The sequence below is a fragment of the Terrapene carolina genome, unplaced genomic scaffold (assembly GCF_002925995.2).
Source record: "Terrapene carolina triunguis isolate 2854851 unplaced genomic scaffold, T_m_triunguis-2.0 Scaffold68, whole genome shotgun sequence".
Classification (NCBI taxonomy): Eukaryota; Metazoa; Chordata; order Testudines; family Emydidae; genus Terrapene; species Terrapene triunguis.
The window spans coordinates 7583824-7610560 of NW_020664419.1; positions in this window are offsets into that span (position 1 = coordinate 7583824).

Below are 26737 nucleotides of genomic sequence, written 5' to 3' on the forward strand. Positions count from 1 at the left end.
CACTATGGTGATGCGCACCCTAGTAAATCCAGTGAATTCACTGACATTATTTAAATGCCAAGGAATTTTGGCCTGTGGCCTGGCCTATGTGTGAGGTTTAGCGATTTGTTTTAGTGCCTTTCAAACTATTAAAGGACAGAGACTGTGTTAAAAGGCATGAGAGGTGGGTGTCATGAGAATCCTTCCCAATGCCCTTATCCTGCAAATCCTTATTTACCACGAGGAGTCCCGTTGACGTGACTGGGCCGGCACATGAGAATAAAGGACTGCAGCATTGGGGCGTCTTTATGATGCACGCACAGAAAGTGTGTGACATGCTAATCTGCAGACCGCAGTTATTTTCAGTTCATTTCAGCTGCTGTAATGAGGTTACCCAAGAGGTTATCGCTGGACAATTAGCAACCAGTTAATTACACAAATACAGGGCTGGATCCTCCAACCATTCATCATGCATGGAATAATAATACCTACCTCTGAGATAGCACTTTTCACCAATAGCTCTCAAAGTGCTTTACAAAGGAGGTCAGTATTTTACAGATGGGGAAACCAAGGCACAGAAGTGAAGCAACTTGCCTAATGTCACCCAGCAGGCCAGCAGCAAAGTCAGGAACGGAACGCAGATCTCCCGAATCCTAGTCAGGTGCGCTATCCACTAGGCCACACTGCCCTGGAGGGAAACAAGCATTCTATTTGTTACAATTTTATTTCTCCACTGACTTTTTAATATTATTTGTATTACCACGGTAGCATCTATGATCCCTAGCCATGGACCAGAATCCCATTGTGCTAGGTGCTGTACAAACACAGAACAAAAAGCCGGTGCTGCCTCAAAGAACTTACCATGGCCCTTAAAGGGTTATACAGGATTGGACCCACAAAAACAATAGCAAAATTCTGAGTTAACTGTAGCAGGTACTGGAATCAATAATCCTCTGGCATTGGTAAACTCAGTTCTTGTGAAGCTGAGCAATATTAAAATCACTCTGAGTCATCTGATATCCTCCAACAGGAGGGAGAGTGCTTTATTCCTTTTAACAACCTACACAGCAATTGCTGCTCATAACAAAACGATTGCAGTGGTGATTTCCCTATACCGGCACACTACGGGCCAGACAATGCCCCCCGAGCTGCACATGGAGTGGAGCCCCAGGGGCATTTCCTCCTGGTTCTTCCCACAGCCACATGGAAGGGGGACTCCTAATACAATCCCCCACCTCCCTCCCTCAACCCTCTGGGGCCTGGGCTGAAAGTGGAGGTGAAGACCGAGCAGGGAGGGGGAGGAAGGTGCACAGGAAGAGGGTAGCGGGGACACATACCACCTCCCCACCCCCACTCTGGCCCTGGTGGATTAAGCTGAGAAGGAGAACACAGCCCCATGCTGCGTTAGCAGTTCAGTGTAGGCCCCTGTCCGTGGGGATGCACGGCAGCTTAGACTGTGTTGCCATGGGTGGCAAAAGTAAGCAGCCGTGGGTGCTGGTAATGGCTTGAAGTGATTTCCATCACATACAGGGTGTACATTTTGGTTTAACGGCTCTCAGCACCCCCACTTTAAAAATTGTTCTAGCCCCCCTTTAAGCAGTAGTGGTCCCAGCCAGCTTGGAGAGCATTCAGACTCGGCACAAGATTTTTTTCTCTCAGAATGGACCATTCAAAAACTTTGCCGCTATCTCCCGAGAGCCTTAGTTGTTTTAGGCCAGCAGGACAAAACACTACTAGCATCCTCCAGTCCCTCAAAGATTACATTCTGGAGAGCGCCCCTATTGTGCTCGATATCTTTAGTCTGTATTCCTGCACTGTACATATATTTATGCCGCTAATACTGATAAAAAAGTCATCTAGATAATCTATTCAAACAGCTAAGAGAGTTCAGTTTCTGTGCTGAACCAGACAGCCTCTGAATTTAGGTTTAAAAAGGATTCAGTCAATTTATCAATAACTTAATGCAATCTGAATGGAACAGGTGTAGACTAGTCAAATATGTTTAAAATACAAATAGGCGATTGACAGACAAAAGAAAAAAATATGTACACTATTTAAGAGATAAATAACAAAATACAAGAAAATACTCTCACTGAATCATTAAATCTTAATTTTAATGCATTTACGTGGATGCGGCATACCAGAAAGTTTGCCTTAGTTCTTCAAGACTTGAGGGTAGCTCTCATTGTTATTGTAAATTTAATTATTCTATGTTGCCAACAAGAAATATTCAAAATTCATAAACTAGCCCCCCCTCCAAAATCATGAGATTAACTGAAAAATCATACGTTTTTTTTTTTAAATAATAAATGTTGGGTTCTTTTTATTTGCCTCCTGGGTTTTGAGCCACTAGGGTACAAACTTTTCTCTTTGCAATCATGAGGGCTAGAATCTTAGTATTATTACTTTTTTCTTTTTTAATGAAAGCTAAGATTCTCATATAATCCCATGGCTCCAGTAGCTGGGGCTTTAAGAAGCTGAACATCAAAAGAGTTGGCAACACTAATTGCTGTTAGGGTGCTCAAAATTTCTCTCCTGGGCATTTTTTAATTGTTTTGATATCGAAATAAGTAAAATAATAAAATATAAAATAAGGTGAATTACAGCAGTTATGACACGGGGGATGCTATCAGTTGGTTTAAAACTCATTGTTTCTTTGAGCTTCAATTTACCATAATACAAGTTTAGTTTTCTAAAAAGACTCAGTAGTTTCTTTGGGATGGAGTCTGCTACTAATCATAGAATATCAGGGTTGGAAGGGACCTCAGGAGGTCATCTAGTCCAACCCCCTGCTCAAAGGAGGACCCATCCCAAGACAGATTTTTACCCCAGTTCCCTAAATGGCCCCTTCAAGGATTGAACTCACAACCCTGGATTTAGCAGGCCAATGCTCAAACCACTGAGCTATCCCTCCCCCCATATAGGTATTCTATATAGGTATTCTATATCGCACTTATCACCATACTATCCCTTACTCATGTCTCTCAGCACTTTAGTCCATAAGTAGCTACTTTAAAACCTCCCAGACTATTTGAAGAGTAAGGCTCTTCTCAGCGTGAGGAAAGGTAGCAGAGTATGGCCTTTGATTCACAGATTAGGACTTAAAGACAGAGCACCACATGCTCAACTGGGGTAAATTAGTGTAGACCAGTGTTTCTTCAGCTTTTCAAGTTGGTGGTCCTTTATTTGAAGTCAACTTTTCATGAACCTCTTGGGGTTTACTATAAAAGTAAGAGTAAGAAAAAATAAATGATGCCGGGTAACAATGATGAGGGTATGTGATTTATTTGTACATGTGTGTTTTGAGAGAGGGACAGAATGCTTGGCTTTGAAGAGCAAGGGTGCACGGGGAATGGGAAAGCGAATTTTCTTAGATTGTAATAATTTTATTCTATTGCGACCCCCAGATTGCCATTCATTACCCCACTGGATGAGAAACACTGTTGTATGTTTGTTCGTTTAAACAATCTGGCACTATCCCTTTCCTTGAGTGCCAGTGAGTTTCTGAGTTAAGTGTTAAGATGTTGGTTTTAATCTTGAAATCCCTAAAAACCCATATTTTTAAAGAGACAAGGTGGGTGAGATATCTTTTATTGACCAACTTTGTGTGGTGAGCGATACACAAGCTTTCGAGATACACAGAGCTCTTCTTCAGGTCTGGGAAAGGTACTAAGAGTGTCACAGCTAAATACAAGGTGAAACAAATTGTTTAGCATAAGGATAAGTCTTAACTGAATCCATGATTTTTAGTATCTCACAAAGTTATGAATTTAAACTCCCAGGCTTGTCTTTTGAAGGTGTTGTGCAAGTTTCCTTTGAGGATAAGGCTTTTCAAAATGCCACTTTCTTCATAGGCCACCTCGAGGAAGAATTTCTGGACAAATGCAACATGAAACCACTAATATACCTGAGAAATTTTCATCCTCTGGACAGATGACCTAAACTCCCTCATAGATTTCCACCACAATTTCAGCAACCAACACCCATCTATCAAACTCTCTCTAAAACACTCCCACACCTGCATTAGCGTTGTGGATACTATGATCAGCTTCTACGAGGGAACCCTACAGATAATTATCTACAAGAGACTCATGAATTACCACACCTACCTTCACAATCCAGTAACCACCCCAAACATACCAAGAAATCTGTTATCTACAGCCAGGCACTCAGATACTACAGAATATGCTCCAAGGAGACAGTCCAAGGTATACTCCCTGACACACTTAAAAACACTTTCACCAAACAAGGACACTCCATCAGAGACGTAGATCACATCATGGAATGGGCCACCTAAATACCCTGACAGAACCTGCTTCAATACAGAAAACCCCACACACATACCTCACATCCTTAGTTGTCACCTACCACCCCACACTGGATCCCATAAGAAGTATCACTAAACAATTGCAACACGTACTCAATAGGAACCACACCCTGAAAGAAATCTTTCCTGAAACCCCTCTACTGGCCTTCAAACAACCTCCCCTCTCCCCACCCCCCAACCTTGCCAGGCTCATCGTCAGAAGCAAGCTGCCCACATACCAACTCAAAGCAGAACCAGACCCTGGCATAACAACAGATGCAAAACCTGCAGACATATCTCCACTGATATAATGATCAATACCCCCCCCACACACACATCACACCTGTCAAGATCCATGTGTCCTACACATGCCTATCACAACCTGTGGCATACCTCATCCAGGGCACTAAATGCCCCAATAACAATTATGTGAGTGAAACCGGACATTTACTACACTCCTGAATGAACTCACACAGCAAAATGATATAAGACAAAAACACCATATCAACCAGAGGCAGATACTTTTTACAGAACAGTCACTCCATATCTGACCTCCCAGTCCTCATCCTCAAAGGAAACCTGCACAACACTGTCAAAAGACAAGCCTGGGAGCTTAAATTCATAACTTTGTTAGACACTAAAAATCATGGATTTAGTAAAGACACTGGATTTATAATCTACAATCTATAACCCATTAACCTTCCCTTGTCCTGCGACTGCAGAGGTGTTAACTGTGCATTTCACCGTGAATGATCTCTGGCAACATGTGTTAACTCCTTATGTTTAACAATCTGTTCCACCTTGTATTTAGCTATGATAGTCTGAATATCTTTCTCAGACCTGAAGAAGATCTCAGTGTAAGCTTGAAAGCTTGTCTCTTTCACCAAGAGAAATTGATCCAATAAAAGTTATTACCTCACCCATTTTACTTCTCTAATATCCTGGGACAAACATGGCTACAGCAACACTGCAAACACATTTTCAAAGACAGTTAGGTATTGCTGCACTCAGCAGCATAACTGATTTAGGAGACTACATTTCATTTTCAATGTTCATTTTCAATTGTTGATGGAATTTAAACTCCTAAGCACTTAAAACCCTCTTGAAAGTGAAATTTAGGGTCCTAAATCAATTAGGCATTTTGATGATGATCACAGCAATCCCTAAATACCTTTTGCAAATCTGGGCCTAGATGCCTTAAGACCATCCTGCTTAAGTAATCACCTCTCTCCCATGCCCTACTGCCACAGTGGAGGCACTCATGCTGAAAACCTATTGGTATAAATGAGAGGGAATTGCTGGCTGGTTGTTTTTTTGGGGGGACTTCCTGGCTTCGGAATTCACTCTTCCCCTTGTTCTGAAATGCTCTGAGTCTGCTAACCTTCATACATTGCAAAATCTCTTTTCTCAGGCACTGGAACATGGGTTGGAGAATTGAAAAGGGGAGGAGTTTAATCGATTTTTAAGACCAGAAGGAGCCAGGATGATCATCTAGTCTGACCACCTATTTAACCCAGATCAGAGAACCTTACCCAGTAATTCCTACATCCAGCCCATAACTTCTGTTTGAATTAGAGCCCACATTTTAGAACACATCCAATCTTGATTTGAAGACTTCAATACAACCCTACATAAATTCTACCTGTGGTTAAGTACCCTCACTGCTAAAAAATTGCAACTTATTTCTAGTTACAATTTGTTTAGGTTCAGCTTCCAGCCACTGGATCTTGTTATGCCTCTGTCTGCTAGATGAAAGAGACATCTACTGGTTTAGAAGTTGTTTGTGAGTTTTGAAGTTGCCTGTCTCGGGTGGTGGGTTACCTTAAATTGTACTGCTGTGCATAGGACTTATTTTAAAGGTATGACTAAGGCCTCTAGAAGGTATAGATAGGTTCCCTTTTTTAACATTTCTGTATGTCTGAATAAATGTATATGTACAGTAGAGCTGAGTAAATAATACATTTTTTGATTTGTTGGTCATTTCAAAAAGTAGAAAAAACTGTTTTGGATCAAACAAAACATTTTCTTTCATTTTGAGCTTTTTATCATTTGAAATAGAATTCAAAGTTGTTTGGAATCAAACAATAAAAAATGTGTCATTTTGGAAAGCATCAAACTAAACGTTTTGATTTTTTTTTAAAGAATTTTTAAGGTTTTTGTTCCAGAACAAACAATTTGGTAAAATTGACACATTCACAAAATATTTCAGCGATGCTGAATTTATTTATTTACTTACCAAAAAAAGTTTTGATCAAAATATTTTGCTTAGCTCCTGTGTATAGCACCTAGCAAATGGGGCTCTAGTCCCTACCGAGGCCTGGGAGTGCTCATGTAACATAAATAATAAAGCTTATGCATTTGTTATATCTTTAAATGTTTGTAGGATGGGGTCCTTATTGAAAAACAAGTGAGCCCTCTTTAGCTAATTCAGCACCTATGAATCTCCATAGAAAGCAGCCGAAGATTGTGCAGCCAAGAAAATAAATATTTATATTAAAACAACAACAACAAAAAGCAAGTTCAAATCTTGGTAACACTGCACTTTTGTCATAATTTGCAAGGACTTTCCCCCATTTGTTCAATTATGGTCTAATTCATTCTTGCCACTTTTGGAAAGCAATTTTTTTTTAAAAGTCCTATCTGATTGAAAGCATTTCACGTGCAAAAAAAGCCAAGTTAATAAAAGAACAGTTCCTCTAGATATACAGAAAAAGATCACATTATTAAAACTGCCTCGTTAGAAAAGCCTAGGCACTGACTATCTGTCTTAAATATTTCTATAGCGCCTTAGCATGCAGCATCTGATTAAGGAGTGAAATGATTAAGATAAATGATACAGTTAGGGTAACGGATCCCCTTCCACTATGGTTCTTAAATCTGCAAATGAGAACTCTGAATTTGGGAAGAGGGAAACAAGTGCCCAATCCTACAACCCTTAATGACACTGAAATCAGTGGAAGTCTTGCTTGAGTAAAGGAGTTTTCTAAGGGTTCAGATATGAGCAGACCTCTGCTTCTGCCCCTTACTATCTACATCCCGGGTTGGAGCTTTCGGAGAGTGGGAAAGCAGATTCCAGAAAGCTGGTGTGTGTGCAGTGGGCGAAGTCTAGGTTCAACTCCCAACATGCTAATCAGCACCACTCAGCTTGCATGTAGTGGGGGAAGTAAACTGTGCCAAGAAAAGGACTGGCACAGATTACTTCCTCCCTGGAGTAAGAGGGACCCAGTTGTGGCCCACTAAGTCATAACTGAAGACATCTGAAGAAGTGAGGTTCTTACCCACGAAAGCTTATGCTCCCAATACTTCTGTTAGTCTTAAAGGTGCCACAGGACCCTCTGTTGCTTTTTAAGTCATTACTGGGTTTTTGCTCTGCTCCTGGGCCAATCCAGCTACTTGCTGCTCTATAAGGCAGAATGCAAGGTACCATTTGCCCCGTTGACTTCAATGGGTATTGGCTCAGGCCCTAAAGAACTACAACTGCTGAAACTCTACAAAGGTTTGCACAAATGATTTATTGCAGGGCATGGAGACGGTGTATTTACATGCATTTAAGTTTGTTATAAACATTTATAAAACATTAGGACAAATACCAGCATTCTCAGCTAAATATGTCTGACCGCAATTATTTCTGATGAGTAAAATGGCTTGCAAAACAACTGAGAGGGTGTTTTTTTTTTTTTTTACTTTTTTCCGTTTTGTTTTCAAAACCAAAGGATTTTGAAAACATGTCTAGCATTGACGAGCAGATAATCATACCCTGCAAAAGTTCATGTAGAGTTAAAGAAAACCAGAGATTTTCAAGAGATTAGGGACAGAGATATCTAGTTTAAACTGGTTTGTGTTGCCCTTCAGTCAGCTGTTGGGGTTTTTGTCTTTCATTAACCCACCTTAAAACCTAAGTGTAATGAACGTGTCCAATTTAGCTCAGATCTGCTGTGCCAAGCAAGTATTTTTCTTAACTAAATATTATATTTTGGCCCCAGTGAGGCTGATTTTTCCACTGGAAATGGTGGCATAGGGGCTGTTGACCATAGCACAAGGAAGATTCCATATGCTGAGCACTTCTTTGAGGCTGCTGGTTATAAGGATGAGAATGAAGAAGCCAATCAGCAGTTCACAAGTTGCCTAGGTAAGACTGACTTTACAAAACTATCTTTCCCTGGTTTTTAGCACCGAAGGCAATAAGAACATGAGAATGGACATACTGGGTCAGAACAAAGGTCAATCTAGCCCAGTATCCTATCTTCCAACAGTGGCCAATACCAGATGCCCTAGAGGGAATGAACAGAACAGGTAATCATCAAGTGATACATCCCCTGTCGCTCATTCCCAGCTTCTGGCAAACAGAGGCTAGGGACACCATCCCTGCCCATCCTGGCTATTAGCCATTGATGGACCTATCCTCCATGAACTTATCTAGTTCTTTTTTGAACCCTGCTGTAGTCTTGGCCTTCACAACATCCTCTGGCAAGGAGTTCCACAGGTTGACTGTGCGTTGTGTGAAAAAATACTTCCTTTTATTTGTTTTAAAGCTTCTGCCTATTAATTTCATTTGGTGGCCCCTAGATCTTGTGTTACGAGAAGGAATAAATAATACTTCTTTATTTACTTTCTACATACCAGTCATGATTTTATAGACCTCAATCATATCCCCCCTTAGTTGTCTCTTTTCCAAGCTGAAAAGTCCCAGTCTTATTAATCTCTCCTCATACAGCAGCCATTCCATACCCCTAATCAATAGGAGCTTCTTCACTGCATCTCCCCCTGAATCCATTTTTGTAACATTGTGCACTGCAGCAGCATCTTCCAGAAAGGCTTCCCCGCTCTAGGATCAGTGCATTGATCCTGCAATTCTTACTCCCATGATTAATCATCACTGATTTGAGTAGTCCCATTGACTTCAATAGGCAATAGCTCCTCAGGGGCCCAGGAAGGAGGCTCCTTACTCCACACCTTACAAAGGAGCCCATCTCCCCATGGAAGTCTCCTCTGTAAGGACTGGACTCACAGAGTGCTGGAGTCCTCCCTCCATCCAGGTGAAATTCACTCTGGGAATGCTGGATACAGAGTAGAATGCTCATAGAATAAATAGAATTAGTAAATGATTGGTAAGGCAAAGCTTTACATGTAAGAGGGCTCACCATTAAAAAACAATGCATCTCTCCTTCCCTCATCATGCTGAAAATGGCAGATGAAATTTAATATTGATAAATGCAAAGTAAAGCACATTGGAAAGCATAATCCCAACTATACATATAAAATGATGGGGTCTAAATTAGCTGTTACCACTCAAGAAAGAGATCTTGGAGTCATTGTGGATAGTGCTCTGAAAACATCCACTCAATGTGCAGCAGCAGTCAAAAAAGTGAACAGAATGCTGGGAACAATTAAGAAATGGATAGATAATAGGACAGAAAATATCATGTTGCCTCTATATAAATCCATGGTACACCCAAATCTTGAATATTGTGTGCAGATGTGGTCGCCCCATCTCAAAAAAGATATATTGGAATTGGAAAAGGTTCAGAAAAGGGCAACAAAAAATTATTAGTGGTATAGAACAGCTTCTGTATGAGGAGAAATTAATAAGACTGGGACTTTTCAGCTTGAAAAAGAGGTGGCTAAGGGAAGATATGATTGAGGTTTATAAAATCATGACTGGTGTAGAGGAAGTAGATAAGGAATTGTTGTTTACTACTTCTCATAACACAAGAACTAGGGGTCACCAAATGACATTAATAGGTAGCAGGTTTAAAGCAAATAAAAGGAAGTATTTCTTCACACAATGCACAGTCAACCTGTGGAACTCCTTGCCAGAGGATGTTGTGAAGGCCAAGACTACAGCAGGGTTCAAAAAAGAACTAGATAAGTTCATGGAGGATAGGTCCATCAATGGCTAATAGCCAGGATGGGCAGGAATGGTGTCCCTAGCCTCTGTTTGCCAGAAGCTGGGAATGAGCGACAGGGGATGTATCACTTGATGATTACCCGTTCTGTTTATTCCCTTTGGGGCACCTGGCACTGGCCACTGTCAGAAGACAGGATACTGGGCTAGATGGACCTTTGTTCTGACTCAGTAGGGCCATTCTTATGTTCTTAAAGGACATGAAACTTTCTAACACTTAGTCACACTAATACAGTAACAGTAATTCTACCAATAAAACAAAATCTCACTTCCAATGCTCACACATGACAGCCATGAAGAATTTCTTCCTCACTCACCCAATGCACAGGAATGGCAAGGTACATTACATGATCTCTTCTTCTGGAGTGACAGTACCAAACTACTATAAGTAGACTGGTGTAGTCATTAGAAATGGGCCATAGGTGCAAACTGCAAGCTGCTGTTTGTGGGTGGACCCCCTCTGCTTGTGCAGAGCCTGGCTGATGCCATTGGGGTCCACATGGCTCTGCCCTCACGGAGCAGGATTGGGGCCTTACAATCCAGTCATATAATACCCGGAGATGTGAAGACATTGAGCACTTCAGAGGAGGTGGATGGCAGCCTGCAGGATGAAGTCTTTATGATCCAGATTCAAACTTGGGGTTGGGTGTGTTTAACCTTGTGTCTTGATCTTGGCCTGTCTCTTGTGCTAATTTCTGCTGTGATGTCACATAACCTTAACTCTGAAATTCATGATTTCTGTGCTGCTAATATAGCACAGAAGTCATTTTTGGTATGAAATGTCCTTCTATGAAACAGCCCATCATGAACAAATTAGGTCAAGCAGCTTCTAAGCATCCAGGTTGTTCCCAGAAGGAGTTGAAATAGAAGGGAAGAGAATGGAAAACATGGGGATGTGGATCAGATGAAAATTGGCACCACTTTGTTTAAACTCTATAGACCGAAACTCTCAATTAGCCTCTACCTTGTGTGCAGGTTAGTGAATGCAAAGTGGGTATGAATCACCACCAGAAAGCAATGGCCGCATTTTAGACAGGTATAAATGACTACACAAAGGGCAAAGCAATGACCAAACGGGTCCTAAAAGTTGCCCACGTAAACCAAGGGCTTGTTCCAACTCCCATTGATCTGAATAGGTTCAGTATCGATCTTTATATTTGATATAATCATTGGGGCTATAATGAATTTCCCACGTCCTCAAAACGAAGCCTATTCATGCTGAAAATAATTAATACTGAACAGGAGATTTTTATCAATCTGAGAGATAAAGGCTGAAATTAACTATGCTTTCATGTACGATTTTAAGTAGGTCAGATAAGGAGATCTGTTGTAACCAACTCTTATTTTATAGATATAGATTGCTATGTACAGACACACACGTACACTTTATGTCTATAGAAAATCTAACCCAAGCAGCAAAGTCTCCTTACCCCACAGAAAGTAGCAGAAAGTTCATTGAGCAAGTTCATAGATTCACAGGTTTTAAGGCCAGATGAGACCATTCTGATCATTTGCATAACACAGGCCTTATAATTCCATCCAGTAATGCCTGCATCAAGCCCAATCAGTTGAAGGCTTAAATGAAGATATTTTAAACAGAAAACAGCTTCCCTATGCTTCATTTGTTTTCTCTATATTTTATCCTGCCCCCTCTCCACATTGAATAACTCACAGACTGAGGCAGGATCATCCAGCAGTGTTTTAAAATGCTTACTCTTTTAATTACATTTCCCTTTGGGTAGTAAGATCAATGATAAGAATAAAACTGATATAGAAAAAGACTAAGAAGTGCCCCACAATGGAATATGTTATCAATTTGATGGAGTTTCAGTTAGCCTGATTCTCTGATGGTGTTCATTAATCCCTTGAGGAGCACAATGCATCAAAATTGAATTTCTGGAACATATGCTAGAAGAAGCAGGGAAAAGATGTCTTTATCCTGTAATATGTTCTAAGCACATATTTAACAACTTGTGCTAAGGTGTAAAAAAAAAAATTACAGCTCACTTTGTGCTGTGAGTCCTTTTTTCTTGTGCATACCTTTTACCCATTTTTTAAATTGCCGTTGAAATTATTATTTATTTGTAAGTGCCTAGTAGCCCGAGTCATGGACCCATATTTTATAAATATTTGTTTAAGTGGGAATTAGGCATAGGGCTGGTTGAAAAAAGTATTTTCTGTTTGGAAAATTTGGAGAAAAATTGTTTTTCATTTTTTCCAGAAAAACAATTGATGAAAAGCCCCAAACCAAAAACTTAAATTTTGGGGGATTTCAAAAATTGAAACAACGTTTTGGTAAAATTTTTGGTTTGAGAGATTTTTTCCTCATTTCCCACCTTTTTTTCCCCTCACAGAAAAAGAAGAAAGAAAGGCAATGGGAGGAGGGGGAAGGACAAAAGAGAATTGTTTTTCTAAAAACGGAAACAATTTTTTTATTGAATAAAAAAATTAAAATCTTGAAACAATTTGTACATAGAAAAGGTTTTGTTTCTTTTAAATAGCCATGGAAAATTTTCAATCAGCTTTTATTTAATAACATGCCTAAAGTTAAGCATATGCTCAAGTGCTCTGCTGAATAGAGAGAGATGTAAGTATGTGCTTAAATGTTTTGCTGAATTTGGGCCTGTTCCTAAGTCCACTGAGGTCAACAGAAGGATTCCCTGGACTTCAATGCACTTTGCATCAAGCCCTAAATGCACATTCGACATTTGATCCTGCAACATTAAAGTAAATGGGAATTTGTCAACTGACTTGAATGGGAGCAGGATCAGACCCAAAGGTCCTAGTTCTGTAAACAGTTTACACACGTGAGGAATCCCACTAAGCATGTACATAAGTTAAGCGCATGAGTAATTGTGTACATGTTCAGAGGCTGTGGGCCAAACCACTGGCCCACAAACAAAGTGTAGGACAGACCCACACTGCCATACACAGCAATCACTAACCCTTCCCAAGCAGCTGTGGTGTTTAAGGGGTGGTACAGCCTCCTGCCCCAAGGCAGCTTTCCTGCTCTGCAAATCAGTGTGTGAGGGGAGGAGGGGCACTGGGTGCTCTAAGGGCCTGATCCAAAGCTGATACAAGCCAATGGAAAGACTCCCACTGACTCCAGTGGACATTGGATTAGTCCTCAAGGGAAGGCCCTGTCTCCTCCCACTCATATATTCAAGCAGGCTGCAGGAGAGCGTGAGCGACAGACTTCTTGCATGCTCCCCACCCTGCTCACCAGCGTAAGGGCCTATCACAATCTGACACTTCTCCCCCATCCCTTGTTTTGACAGACTCATGCTAGACATGGTTGTACCTATCCATGTTTGTCATAAGAGAGTGCATATATTGGATAGATAAGGTGGGACCTGATCCAAAGCCCATCAAAGTCAGTGACATTGGTTCAGGCCCTTAAAGCACATCAGTGATTACAACAGAACAGTTAGATACATCTCACATGTACAAAATAACTGTCAGCAAAAACATGACCCAAAACTTGGGTGCTATTGTAATACATAAGACAAATAACAATATTTCCATTTTTTTCCATTTTGTTGCTTTTTTTCATTAGAAAATCTTTTGGAAACTTAAAAAAAAAAAAATCTCTTGCAGCATTTGCAACCCGAAATTAGTGCATGAAAATCTAAAAATGAAACTTACTGAGGGGAAAAAAAGTGAAATTGCCCAGGCTTAGTGAAATGCAAACAGTATAAGTAATGGAAAGTAAATGAGGCTGTTTAAAATGCTTTCATCTGTGGTGTTATATAAATAACATGTGTAATGAAATTTATTTTATGGAAATATACCATTTTTAGATCATTAGTTTCCTTTTAAAATGCCTGATAACCTTTTTATCAGATTTAAATAATAAGGCCTTAATCCTACTATGGAACTACACCAATCTGCACCAACTGAGGATGTGACACAATATAAAACATGGTACTATTGTGATCTGTGCTATGTCCTATTATTTTCTATTAAGTTGCGTGCCAGATGAAAAAACCATCATCCACTGCTTGGTTTATTTCTCTTCAACAGTTCTGTTTTTGTACAGTTGTGTCTTTGAAGTGTGGAAAATGATCATTTAGGAAACTGAGAACTAATACACCTGAAACTGCTGAACTTTCAATTCTCAGGGAAGTTATTTTCTGTGGAGATGCTAAAAATATTAGTCCTCAAAATAGCATGACCTGACTCTTGCAAACACGGTAATTTAAGGACTGGTGTGCGCTGGGGTCCGGTTTAATAATTTTATGTGGGCATTCTCAGTCTTTCCTCTGACATATTTTTCCTGAAACATGGACTCCGATACAATTGACAGACAACAACAATAACAAAAGATTAATGGCCACGTCTTATGAACACGAGGGCAAATTCTCAGCAAAGAATTGGATGTGGAGGGCCCAATTTTTGATGGGCCAGATCCTCAGCTGACTGACCTCAGTGGAATTATGCCCCTTTTATACTAGCTGAAGATTTGATCCTGTCATAGTCCCTACCTGCATATAACTCCTTTTAAAGTTAATGAGATTTCTGAGTGCCGAAGGATTACATGCTTGGGTTTACCTATATATGGATTAATCATACACCGTTCTGAGCTGAACTTTATATGTCACCTTTGTTAATGACTACAGCATAAATAAAACAACTACCATTTTGCTGTGGAAACCAAAGAGCTGCAAGAAAGAAGATTGCCAGATCAGAATTAAATGCAATCCACAGTTTCTCACCTGTGTTATTACTATGCGTTCTCCATTCTTTCCGACCTGTATCTTCCCCCAGAAATAACACAGAGTATTCACAAGCTGAGTACTTTCCAACATTATGGAATAAACAAAGATTTGCTCATTCTTGTCTTTGTAAACAATCCAACTGCCCTTCAACAATTTTAAAATGTCTAAGATTACCCAATCATTGTTTCAGTGTGTATTTGTGTAGGGAGTTATAACAGTTACACCTTTCATATTTTCTATGTTGTTATTTATTGTAGTCATGTAGCAAAACAAAGACAACAGTACAACCCCATGCAAAATGGTTAGAGAATAAGTTAAAAGATGCTTCCACATAACTAACCCACAGCTCTTCATTTCTTGGGGATAAAAATCTAATTTTGTTCCCCTGTTCTTTATAGGAAGGGGGAAAAAATCCCTTTTATGATGACTCTAGACCTTGTTTTGGATGTAACACCCTTGGGGGATGTAGCACAGAACTAACCATTTGCATGTACATCAAGGAGGATATTTCTATACAGGAAATCTAACGACTTTATTTTTAGTGACTTTAATGCTTTGATAAGTAAAGTTCATGGAAAAGCCATGTAATTGGTACAGAACTTTTTTACCCTTGCATCAAGCCCCTTAAACCTTAAACATTCGAGTAATTTTGCATCTAGCCCAGGGTAAATTAGTTTCTTTGGGTTTTTTCAACTTTCTAGAATTATTTATTTTCAATTTGAAATTCTTTTAATATCAAAGTGGGTGTAATTAATTCTCCATTTCTGATTATCTGAAAATTAAAATGAGAAATTACAAATTATATATCAAAGAACTTTCATAAAATATACCTAATAAAAGTAGTTCAAGTTTACTGAACCTACATAACAATTTTTTGTTGGTTGTTTTTTTCATATATAAAAACCATACTTTAGTGCCATCTAGTGCACTGAAAAATCATGTAGGAAACTTTCTCAAATCACCACTAGCCCACCTTTCCAGAAACACTTCAGAAATCCAAGATTTGAATTTATCACATGAAATAAACAATGGGCTGTCTATTCATTACCCATTATAGGCTCAATTGCGTCTGACCTGGCACTAAAAAACATGGGAGCAAGTATAGATGAAGGGTTCCAAGTTGTCCTTCCTTTCCCTCTCTAAAAAATTCAAACGGACTCAGAAGTTTGTTTTGTCTCATCTGTGTTAAAAATCAGATGAATCTACAGTGAAATTCAGTTAACAACTAATATCTTGTGTTTGATACCTAGCTGTGAACGATTTAGATATCTGAAATATATAATGTTACTCAGAGCCTGTACAACCTGTTATTCACGTCTGATCAAATACTGTACTGACAGGTGCAACAGAAAAAAAAAAACCCTCTGATATATAGTAAAGCTGGTAAGGAAATTTGAAGAAGAATAAAAAAAAAGAAATTGCACAACAATTTCACTATTTTCCCTCTTCCATTTTATGATCAGCTCTTAAGAGACAGATACTGTAAGATAAAATAAAAATTAAACTAACTAGCCCTGACATGGTATAAAACACATATAGTAAATAATAGACATTAGTCCAAATGGCTGTTACACTGAAGTCAATGTGGAATCTGGCCTATCAGGGCCGGCGCAACCCATTAGCGCCCCAGGCAACGTAGGTGGTCGCCTAGGGCACTACAATTTGGGGGGCGGCGACCGCGGCGGTATTTCAGCGGCGGGACTTTCCACCGCCTCTGTGGGGGGCGGTATTTCGGGGCAGGACCTTCCGCTGCCTCGGGAGGCAGAAATGCTGGCGGCGCTCCTGTGGCCTATTATACCTGCTTGGATTCATCGCATTCTCTCCAACTCACCAATGCAAACTTTGGTTTTCAGTGTCCCATCTCCTGTATCAGTGTTGTCATTTACTAATACAAGAAATAGTATAATACTATAATCCAATCAGATGCCAGTGTGAAAACCGCTACTGCCCCATGGGCAGTACTAATGTATGAATCCTTGACTTGGAATCATTTATAAAGATTCTTGAACAGGTCTGCTGCTGGTGTAACTTGGCCTGGATCTTTGAAGCCAATTGCACTACAGTGATATGCACTTACAGAGGAGCTGCACCTTTGTTTCTAATGCAACGGGTTATATACTGTTGACTAGTTTAATGCTCCATTTTCTGTTGTCTCCGCTCACAAATTTTTGGAATTATCCATTCTCCCCTCCCCATCCCCCCCAGGAATATACAAGAAAATGGGATGAAAAGCATGTTCTATGTTAAATAAATAAATAAATAAATAAATAGGCTAATGCAAATGACACAAAGTTCCCAATGACTGCTAATAACCTATGAATTTCTTCAGTTCCCTAAATTTGGCTAATCTAGCAGGCCTGCCAAAGCCCAAAGTAGCATTTACGTATATGCCAACGAGTCTGCCATGCATAACGTTTGATGGCTTTGTGAATATTTTTGGAACACTGGGGAAAAAAAATCCTACAGGGCCCATGCAGAGTAGAATCCAGGCTTGTATTATAAAAAACAGATGGAACAACTATTGACACAACAACATTGTGGTCAAAGAAAGGCTGTTTTTCCCTGATGAATTCTACCTGAATTGAAAATGAGGAAAATGCTGGGATGATTTAGTTGGGGATTGGTCCTGCTTTGGGCAGGGGGTTGGACTAGATGACCTCCTGAGGTCCCTTCCAACCCTGATATTCTATGATTCTATGATTCTATTAAAGTCTTCATGACAGTGGGATCCGCGAGGCTGGGAGTGCTCTCCCAAGTAAAGTGGCGAATGGCTCAACCCTTATTATAAGCAGCAGAAAGCACTTAGCAGGTTAACGGACCCAAGTGCTAGTCGTTGATTTTACTGTTGGAGGTGTTTCCCATTTTCATTTATGATTCTGTGATTAATGCTTTATTTGGGAAGGGTGACCTGATTTGGAGTAAAAAAGAATGAATGAAATCTTTACCTTTATGAGCCTGTTGCTTAACTGAAAGTTGAACTTACAAATGTAGAATTATGTACAAAAAATAAATGTACTGAAAAATAAAACAATGTAACTTCAAGTCACCTCAGTCTTATTTCTTGTTCAGCCAATCACTCAGACAAACAAGTTTCTTAACATTTGCGGGGAGATAATGCTGCCCACTTCTTGTTTACAGTGTCACCTGAAAGTGAGAACAGGCATTCACATGGCACTCTTGTAGCCAGCATCAGAAGATATTTACGTGCCAGATGTACTAAAGATTCATATGTCCTTTCATGCTTCAACCACCATTCCAGAGGACATGCGTTCATGCTGATGATGATGACGGGTTCTGCTCGATAACGATCCAAAGCAATGCAGACCGACGCATGTTCATTTTCATCATCTGAGTCAGATGCCACCAGCAGCAGGTTGATTTTTTTTTTGGTGGTTCAGGTTCTGTAGTTTCCACATCAGAGTGTTGCTCTTTTAAGACTTCTGAAAGCATGCTCCACACCTCATCCCTCTGAGATTTTGGAAGGCACTTCAGATTCTTAAACCTTGGGTCGAGTGCTGTAGCTAGCTTTAGAAATCTCATATTGGTACATTCTTTGCATTTTGTCAAATCTGCAGTGAAAGTGTTCTTAAAACAAACATGTGCTGGGTCATCATCCGAGACTGCTATAACATGGAATATATGGCAGAATGCGGATAAAACAGAGCAGGAGACATACAATTCTCCCTCCAAGGAGTTCAGTCACAAATTTAATGAATGCATTATTTTTTTAATGAGCATCATCAACATGGAAGCTTGTTCTCTGGAATGGTGGCCAAAGCATGAAGGGACATACAAATGTTTAGCATACCTGGCATGTAAATACCTTGCAATGCCGTCTATAAAAGTGCCTTGCGAACGCCTTTTCTCGCTTTCAGGTGACATTGTAAATAAGAAGCAGGCAACATTATCTCCTGTAAATGTAAACAAACTTATTTGTCTTAGTGATTGGCTAAACAAGAAGTAGGACTGAGTGGACTTGTAGGCTCTAAAGTTTTACATTGTTTTGTTTTTGAGTGAAGTTATGTGACAAAAAAAATCTACATTTGTAAATTGCACTTTCACAATAAAGAGATTTCACTACAATACTTGTATGAGGTGGACTGAAAAATACAATTTCTTTTGTTTGCCATTTTTACAGTGCAATATTTGTAATAAAAATAATAATATAAAGTGAACAGTGTACACTTTGTATTCTGTGTTGTAATTGAAATCAGTATATTTGAAAATGTAGAGAAACATCTAAAATATTTAATAAATTTCGATAGGTATTCTATTGTTTAACAATGTGATTAAAACTGTGATAAATAGTGATTATTTTTTTTAATAACGGTTATTTTTTTTGAGTTAATCGAGTGAGTTAACAGCGATTAATCGACAGCCCTAATATTTAGCCTCCTAACTTCCACTGAAGTCAATGGAAGTTAGGAGAAACTAAATATCTTTGTGGGTCTGGCTTAATCTCTCTGTGCCTCACCTCCTCATATCTAAAATGAGGATAATATTATATCCTTTGTCTATCTATTTAGTTTGTAAAGTCTCTGACATTGCCCAGCATGATGGGGCCTTGGGCTGAGTTTGGAACTCTAGGTTCTATAATGCAAATTATCATAATCTCCATGAGTATGGGTGCGTGCAGTGGTGTTGGTGACATCTCCTCACCCATTGTAGGTGGGATCAGCCACAGGAATCTTCATGCCCCGTGGGGGACAGTAGCCGTGGTGGAATCTTCAGGATGCAGCATGCCCTGAAGTGATAAGGTCCTTGCGCCTCAAAACACAGAAAGATCACAACATACGTGAGCTTCATGATAGTCTTTTACTAGTCACTGCCCTACTCATCGCTACAAGAAGGACAAAAATAGCATGGATCTGGTTAAGAAAAAAGCGGGTATCAGCACTTTGATTTGAACTTTAATGTGAATTGGCAGGCGATCTGAGTGATAAAAACTATCTAATATGGATGGTAATTTCACAGGGAACTAGGTAACATGTTTTATCCACTGGCTTTCTTTTGTTCACTGCTGTGAATTATCAAGTGACTCAAGGCAAGAGGGAATATATATTTCTTGCTGTGTCGTTTTCTTAACATCACGCATAGCTCAATGAAATCATTTAGTTTGCTAAGGTTTTCAGAAGGAAGCACAGAGTTTATGTAACGGAAAATGTAATAAGAGGTTATCGACAAAAACATAATGCATGGTTAGCACAGGGGCCCCTAGCTATCCAACCAACTCTCTGTTATTGGTACGAGTGGAAACCACCATGCTTTCTCAACCTCCCAACTTAGCTCCCAGTTACAACTGGTGTAGGACCATACAATTGCAGAGTGGATTAGACTAGTACAAGCTGTTTCAGAGAAGTTGCAAGAAACTCTGCAGTAGCCAGTTATGGGATAACCTACTCCTAGGAAAATTTTCCTCCAAACTCCCAAAGGTTAGACATTAAGATGGTAGAAAAAAAATTACACAGAAAGTTTCTCCGTCAAAACCAGGTCTTTTTTCCTGAGACAAAACTTTTCATGAAAAGACTGTCCACAATCTCAAAGTTTTCCTTTTCAGCACTAGTTTCTGTCCTTTTTGGTACGTGAAAGATTCAGTGATTTTAAACATGATTTTGATAAAAATATTTCTAAACATGTTGCAGAAAGTTTAATGAAAAATGGAAAACTCATATCAAACAGATTAAAATGGTAAAGCATCAATAAAATTGTTTTCCCATTTTACAACTCGTTAGATGTTAGCTTATGTACTGAAACAGAAAGGGTTATATCCTTTCCAAAACCGTGTATTTAAATATGTACTATTATCCATATAAATAGATCATCCTTTTTTGAACCATTCTGCTAACTCTTGGTCTCAGTGTTACTGCAATGAGTTCCACAGCTTAATTGTATGGAGAAAAAAATATTTCCTTGTATCAGTTTTAAATGTGCTCCCTTTCAATTTCATTGGCTGTAAATCTGCATACCCACACTGAAGTCAGTGGGAAGATATGAGATGTACACCATTGCCAATAAGAGTAGAATTTGGCCCATACAGTCAACATCTTCTTCATACACTACAAAAACGTTGTCCACAAAGTACCAATTTTGTTCCCTTACTTCTGGGAAAGACGGATAATAGCCTTAATGGATGATTATGGGTGGAGCTAGCTGAGTTATACACATATCCTATTTACATGTACTTTGAATACTACCCCGTGTGGTACTCTAAGTGCCCTTGCCAGAACATCTGTTCATGCTAAATTCCATCTGAGTAATTATGTTCTGTCCACTTAAATGCCCTACAAAGTACAGGGCTGTGTCACAAGCCCATGAAAGATCCATGCCACGTCAGTCTGTCTCAGTGGCTTTGCCTCAGGACATAATTTAATGGATAAACTAAACCTTTGACAAAAATGTCAAAATAAACTATTTTCTGTGCCCACCATGGGCTGCAATTCACAGAGGCTTTTCCCTCAGCTGCCTCAGCCCCTCAGGGTCCTTACCCTAAGCTAGAAACTCCTCTAGGAGCTGTCCCCCAGTCTGCAATGTTCTAGCTCAGGGGTCGGCAACCTTTCAAAAGTGGTGTGCCGAGTCTTCATTTATTCACTCTAATTTAAGGTTTCGTGTGCCAGTAATACATTTTAATGTTTTTAGAAGGTCTCTTTCTACAAGTCTATAATATATAACTAAACTGTTGTTATATGTAAAGTAAATAAGGTTTTTAAAATGTTTAAGAAGTTTCATTTAAAATTAAATTAAAATGCAGAGCCCCCCGGACCGGTGGCCAGGACCTGGGCAGCGTGAGTGCCACTGAAAACCAGCTTGCGTGCCGCCTTCGGCACACGTGCCGCAGGTTGCCTACCCCGTTCTAGCTTAATTGAGCTCTTACTGGCCTTTCTAAATACCAAGTGCTTATTCAATGGCTATTAGCCAGGATAGGCAGGGATGGTGTCCCTAGCCTCTGTTTGTCAGAAGCTGGGAGCGGGCAACAGGGGATGGGTCACTTGATGATTATCTGTTCTGTTCATTCCCTTTGGGGCACCTGGCATTGGCCACTGTCAGAAGACAGGCTATTGGGCTAGATGGACCTTTGGTCTAGCCCAATATGGCCGTTCTTATGTTCTTATGACCCCTCACTCCGCAGCCTCGCCTGGGAGGCAACCAATCAGTCACAGGTTGGGCTGGGCCAATTTCGATAGGATACCTCTTTCTATTAGTCTTCCCTCAACTGTTGCGTCCTGTTCTGCTCCAGGATATTTCTCCAAACCCATTCCTAATGAAAATCAATCCCAGTCAACAACTTAACCCAAATCCAAGGTACAAAGACATAATTTCAGACCCACCTTGAGGAATTCTGGAAATGTACAATGGTGGATATCTGAAGGAGAACCGAGTCAAAATTACATGTGGAGCTGATCAGCAAATCCAATCCCACCAATCTCAGAGGCCATCTCAGGATGCATGGGAGCTGGGAACCCTCAGGGAAAGTGGTCCTAGGTTATGTAGAACTCTTACATACTAAAAATACAGAAAACAGATTCACTAAATAGTGGTGAAATTTATCTGTGCTTCAATATAGCCAGGAGCCAAACTGAGACAATGTAATAGATGTTTCCAATTTTTAAGCCAGAGCAAACAGCATAGATTAATTTTCCCACTTTCTGCTCAAAAGCAAATGCCAATAAATTCCAGGTCTGAAATTTTACTATTTAACCCAAGGAACAAATGAGTTGACCCCATTGGCAGCAGAGGCAAAAATGTAATAGTGGTGATCTTAAGAATGGAAGCCAGTCTATTAACTCACTCTGCCAGACACATAGTCTAACCCCCACTGGGTGTGATGAAGTTATGCTGAGGTCTTTCGATGCATGATCAGATAACTTTGGGTATGGCAACAGAAATATTAATTTTATTGAAGTGAGTTACCTGCTGATTGTGGTCCAGATGGATCACAGGTGCAAATACCACTGAACACTGGGGCAGATTGAGCTTGACCTGCTCTGTGATCCACACTTGCCAGAAAGGGCCAAGAGCTGCCGTGATTTATACCTGGAGCAATCCTACTGACCCCATGAGGTTTCACGGGGTGTAAATCAGTGGAGACATACAGCCCAGAGGTTGCAAGTGACCTCTCAAAGTACAGGATTCCCACTGACATCATTCCTGTCCCTTCCTTCACACCTACCTGTGTCTGCTGATACTATCATCTCCCTTATTTAGACCTATCAATCTGGGCTGACTCATGGGGTTCCGAGCAATCTCCAGGAGTCATCAATGAGGTACAACATTTATGTAACATCGCCTCTTTTCCATGAACCATCCATCCTCAAAGTTACAAATCTGGGTAGTTTTGACGTGATCTCAGATTCCAAAATACATGATTTCACTTCTTCATGCATCTGAAGAAGTGAGGTTTTTACCCACGAAAGCTTATGCCCAAATAAATCTGTTAGTCTTTAAGGTGCCACCAGACTCCTTGTTGTTCTTGTAGATACAGACTAACACGGCTACCCCCGACACTTGATTTGGAGTAATTTTCATAATACCCTTTCCCCCGTGTTTTTTTTTTTTTGCTTTGTTGATATTAAAAAAGCGCTAGATGCCCATAGAATCATGTATTTTAAGGCCAGAAGGGACTGTTAGATCATCTAGTCTGACTTGCATAACACGGGCCACAAGTTTTCATCCAATAATGCTATGCACTCTCTTTAACACAAAACTGCACGTTGGTTGTACTTTCCCAGCAGCTTTTATGAGTAGCAAAATGTTAAGACTCTGGCCTTTCTCCAGTATGATTAATTTTTGTGGGTTTATCCCTCACTAAGCACCCACTGGAATTATCTCCACCCCCAGTGTGAAGGTTGTCAATCCTCACTAGAATGTCACTTGCCCAGTGGTTCACCCCATGTCACTAGCCGTTTTCACAGGAACTGTGAACAGAAACCCCGACTGAAAACAGCAATTAGCATCTGTGGGTGTCAAGCAGGCTTGCTCTGCTTCACAGCCCACTTTCACCCAAAGGTGTTAGCCACGAATGCCAGCTGTAGGGTTTCTATTTATCACAGATGCACAATTGTCTTCTCCTTTCTTTAGCTGTCTCTGTATTCTCCATCCATTTGGAATATTCCCCCATTTGCTATTTGAAACCATTAACAATTATCCTCGCAACCTTCTTGCTCAAATTGCACTGCAGCTTAAACACTGTTTCCATATAACAATAACTTTTGCAATGGCAGGATCTAAAAATCAGTTTTAATACAAGGTATTTTCTGTTCCACTTAATTGCCTTACCCAACCCCTACACTTCATATAAAGACAATCCACCTTGCTTCTGAAATAATCATTATCCTTGTCTGCAAATGGGGGAAAACAAAAGAGTTGGGTTAGGAGCAAACATGACACTGAAAATAGATACCCAAAGGGTAGAATATCTTTGAGTAGGCCAGAATATTTTTCATGCACTTCAGTTTCTTTCTGCAGCCAAAGAACCTTCCATCCTCTGCCCCCTTCCCCCAGCTAGAAGTTTTCCATGAGTAATCCCAAAAATAATATTTGGATGATTGAAATGTTAGGGCATAATGTTACTGCATAACACAGTGTGTCAAGGATTTTCGTATGGGATGGAAACCTTCCCCCCCCCCCAATATATTAAAAGAGAAGTTAATGCTGTGGCGAAAAATAAATGGAATACTTTAAAATTTTATTTTACACTTTAGACATTTTATTCTACATTGATGTTAATTTTCCTAGAGTGACATCAATCATTTTGAAGAAGAACACGGCTAGGGAGTGACCTACATCTTTGAGCTCACTGTGACTGAGGCAAGAAATAAAAGCCCAATGGTACCTCATTTTCCAGTACAACTTCCTTTTGATAGCTCGAATGGGCTTGGTCCTGTAAGGTGACACATTCCCTCTGCAAGGTACTGTGTGCTCCCTGCTCTCATTGATGTCTGTGATCCAATCTCACTGAATCAGGTCCTACATGTGCAACATGCACAAATGCCAAAAATCTACAACATGTGTTCCCTACCTGTTCAGACGATTGTGACTTTGGCTATAAATACTGTACCTGCCACCGTCTAATCACATGTGCGTGCTTCTAGTCATCATGGAACTTGAGCTGCTAAAAGTCTTCTACCCTTGGTGCTTCAAACCCTAATCTATATTGTAGCCTGACTAGTTAGCCATATTCACTCAAAGCTCTCTGTTTCAGCAACAGCCCTGTTAATGAACTCAGTGGCCGGAATGTTCACAGATGGGCATCACAGCAATGCTCTTGTGGTTAAGCCCCTGGACTGGGACTCAGAAGATCAGCATCCAATTCCTAGCTCTTCCACAGACTTCCTGGGAGGATTTGAGCAAGTTCTTTAATTTCACAAGGCCACAGTTCTCCATCTCTAAAAGAGGATAATACTACTTCCCTACCTCACAGGGATGTTGTGCGGCTAAATCAGTAAATACGTGGGAAGCAGTAGGATACAAGAATGGGATTGAGGGGGGCAGCTATATAGGGATGTTCTGCATGTGTTGATTAATAGCCAGGAGTCACTTCATCTGTGATAAGCACAATAGAAAATCTGTTTTATTAGCTGGTTTCGTGTTCAGAGCTGATCTGCTTCTCTAAGCCATTAAAAATATTGTTGTATAGTAAGTTAGACTTGAAAAGGATGTTTGATGCTGGTTTTGGTTTGAGCATTGCAAGTTACCGTTCACATTTCACACTAGCACTGTACTGGATTTCCCATCAAGGTTTACTTAAGGCTCAAACAAAGAGACTGTTTTTATTCACGTAAAAAAAAAAAATTACAACGGAAGCTGTGAGCCCAGCAACCGCCTTGCTCTCCTCGCTGGGTGGTTACTTTAACAAAAAAAATGAAATGTTACAAGTGAACAACTCTTGTTTGATGCCTCGCAATTTTTCAAGTGAAAATGATTTTGTGATCACACAAATGATTCATATTTCCTCAGTACGCACCAAAGAGCATACTTAGAAATTTGATTCTTAGAAGTTAAAAGTTCATTCGCTCAGGAAGCTCTGTAGGGGCCGTACCCACATTCATTATGATGAGGCAATCTCATCAGGAAGTCCCAGACGCAGGTTTACAATCATTAATAATAATAATATTTTGCATTTTTTGTTGTGCTTCCCATTTGAAGATCACATGGTGCTTTGCCAGCCTGAGCTGCTACTCTTAGATTAAAAAGGTATGAATGAGATATTAGATGGGAGGAAATTGCCTTGTGACAAGACTGGGACTTGAAATCTGAGTTTGCAGCCTGGTTCTATAACAGACTTCCTATGTGACTTGGGCAGGTCGTTTAATGCCTGTGCCTCAGTTTCCCATCTGTAAAATGAGGTTATTACTATTACTTTGTTTCACTTGTTTATTTAGGCAAGGACTGTCCATTACTCTTTAAGTTTGTACAGAGCTTAGCTCAGTGGGGTTATGATCAGCAGAGAACTCTCACTGCTACTGCAATATCATATTATATAATTTCTTTCTTCCTTTCTTCCTTTTTTTCTTTCTCAAGATGCTGAATTTCCATAGGTCTGCAGGGTCTTTTCAGTAACGTATGGAATCCTTACATCAACGTTAGAATAGAAATTTCATGTGACCAAGCTCAGATTTTTAGTCCTTTCCTCCTTCCAGCCTGGTTGAAAATGGCACAAGAATTTCATCCCTCAGTGGTGGATGGGTTCCTCCACTTCTTTTCTTGACCCAAGGTGGCATCTGGAAAAGTCTAGAAGAAGATTAAAAATGATGGGGGGGAGGGGCAAGGAAAGAAAAAGAACAGAACTTTTTCAAAGCTCAAGATAGTTGAGAATTGTTCTTTATTTTGCCT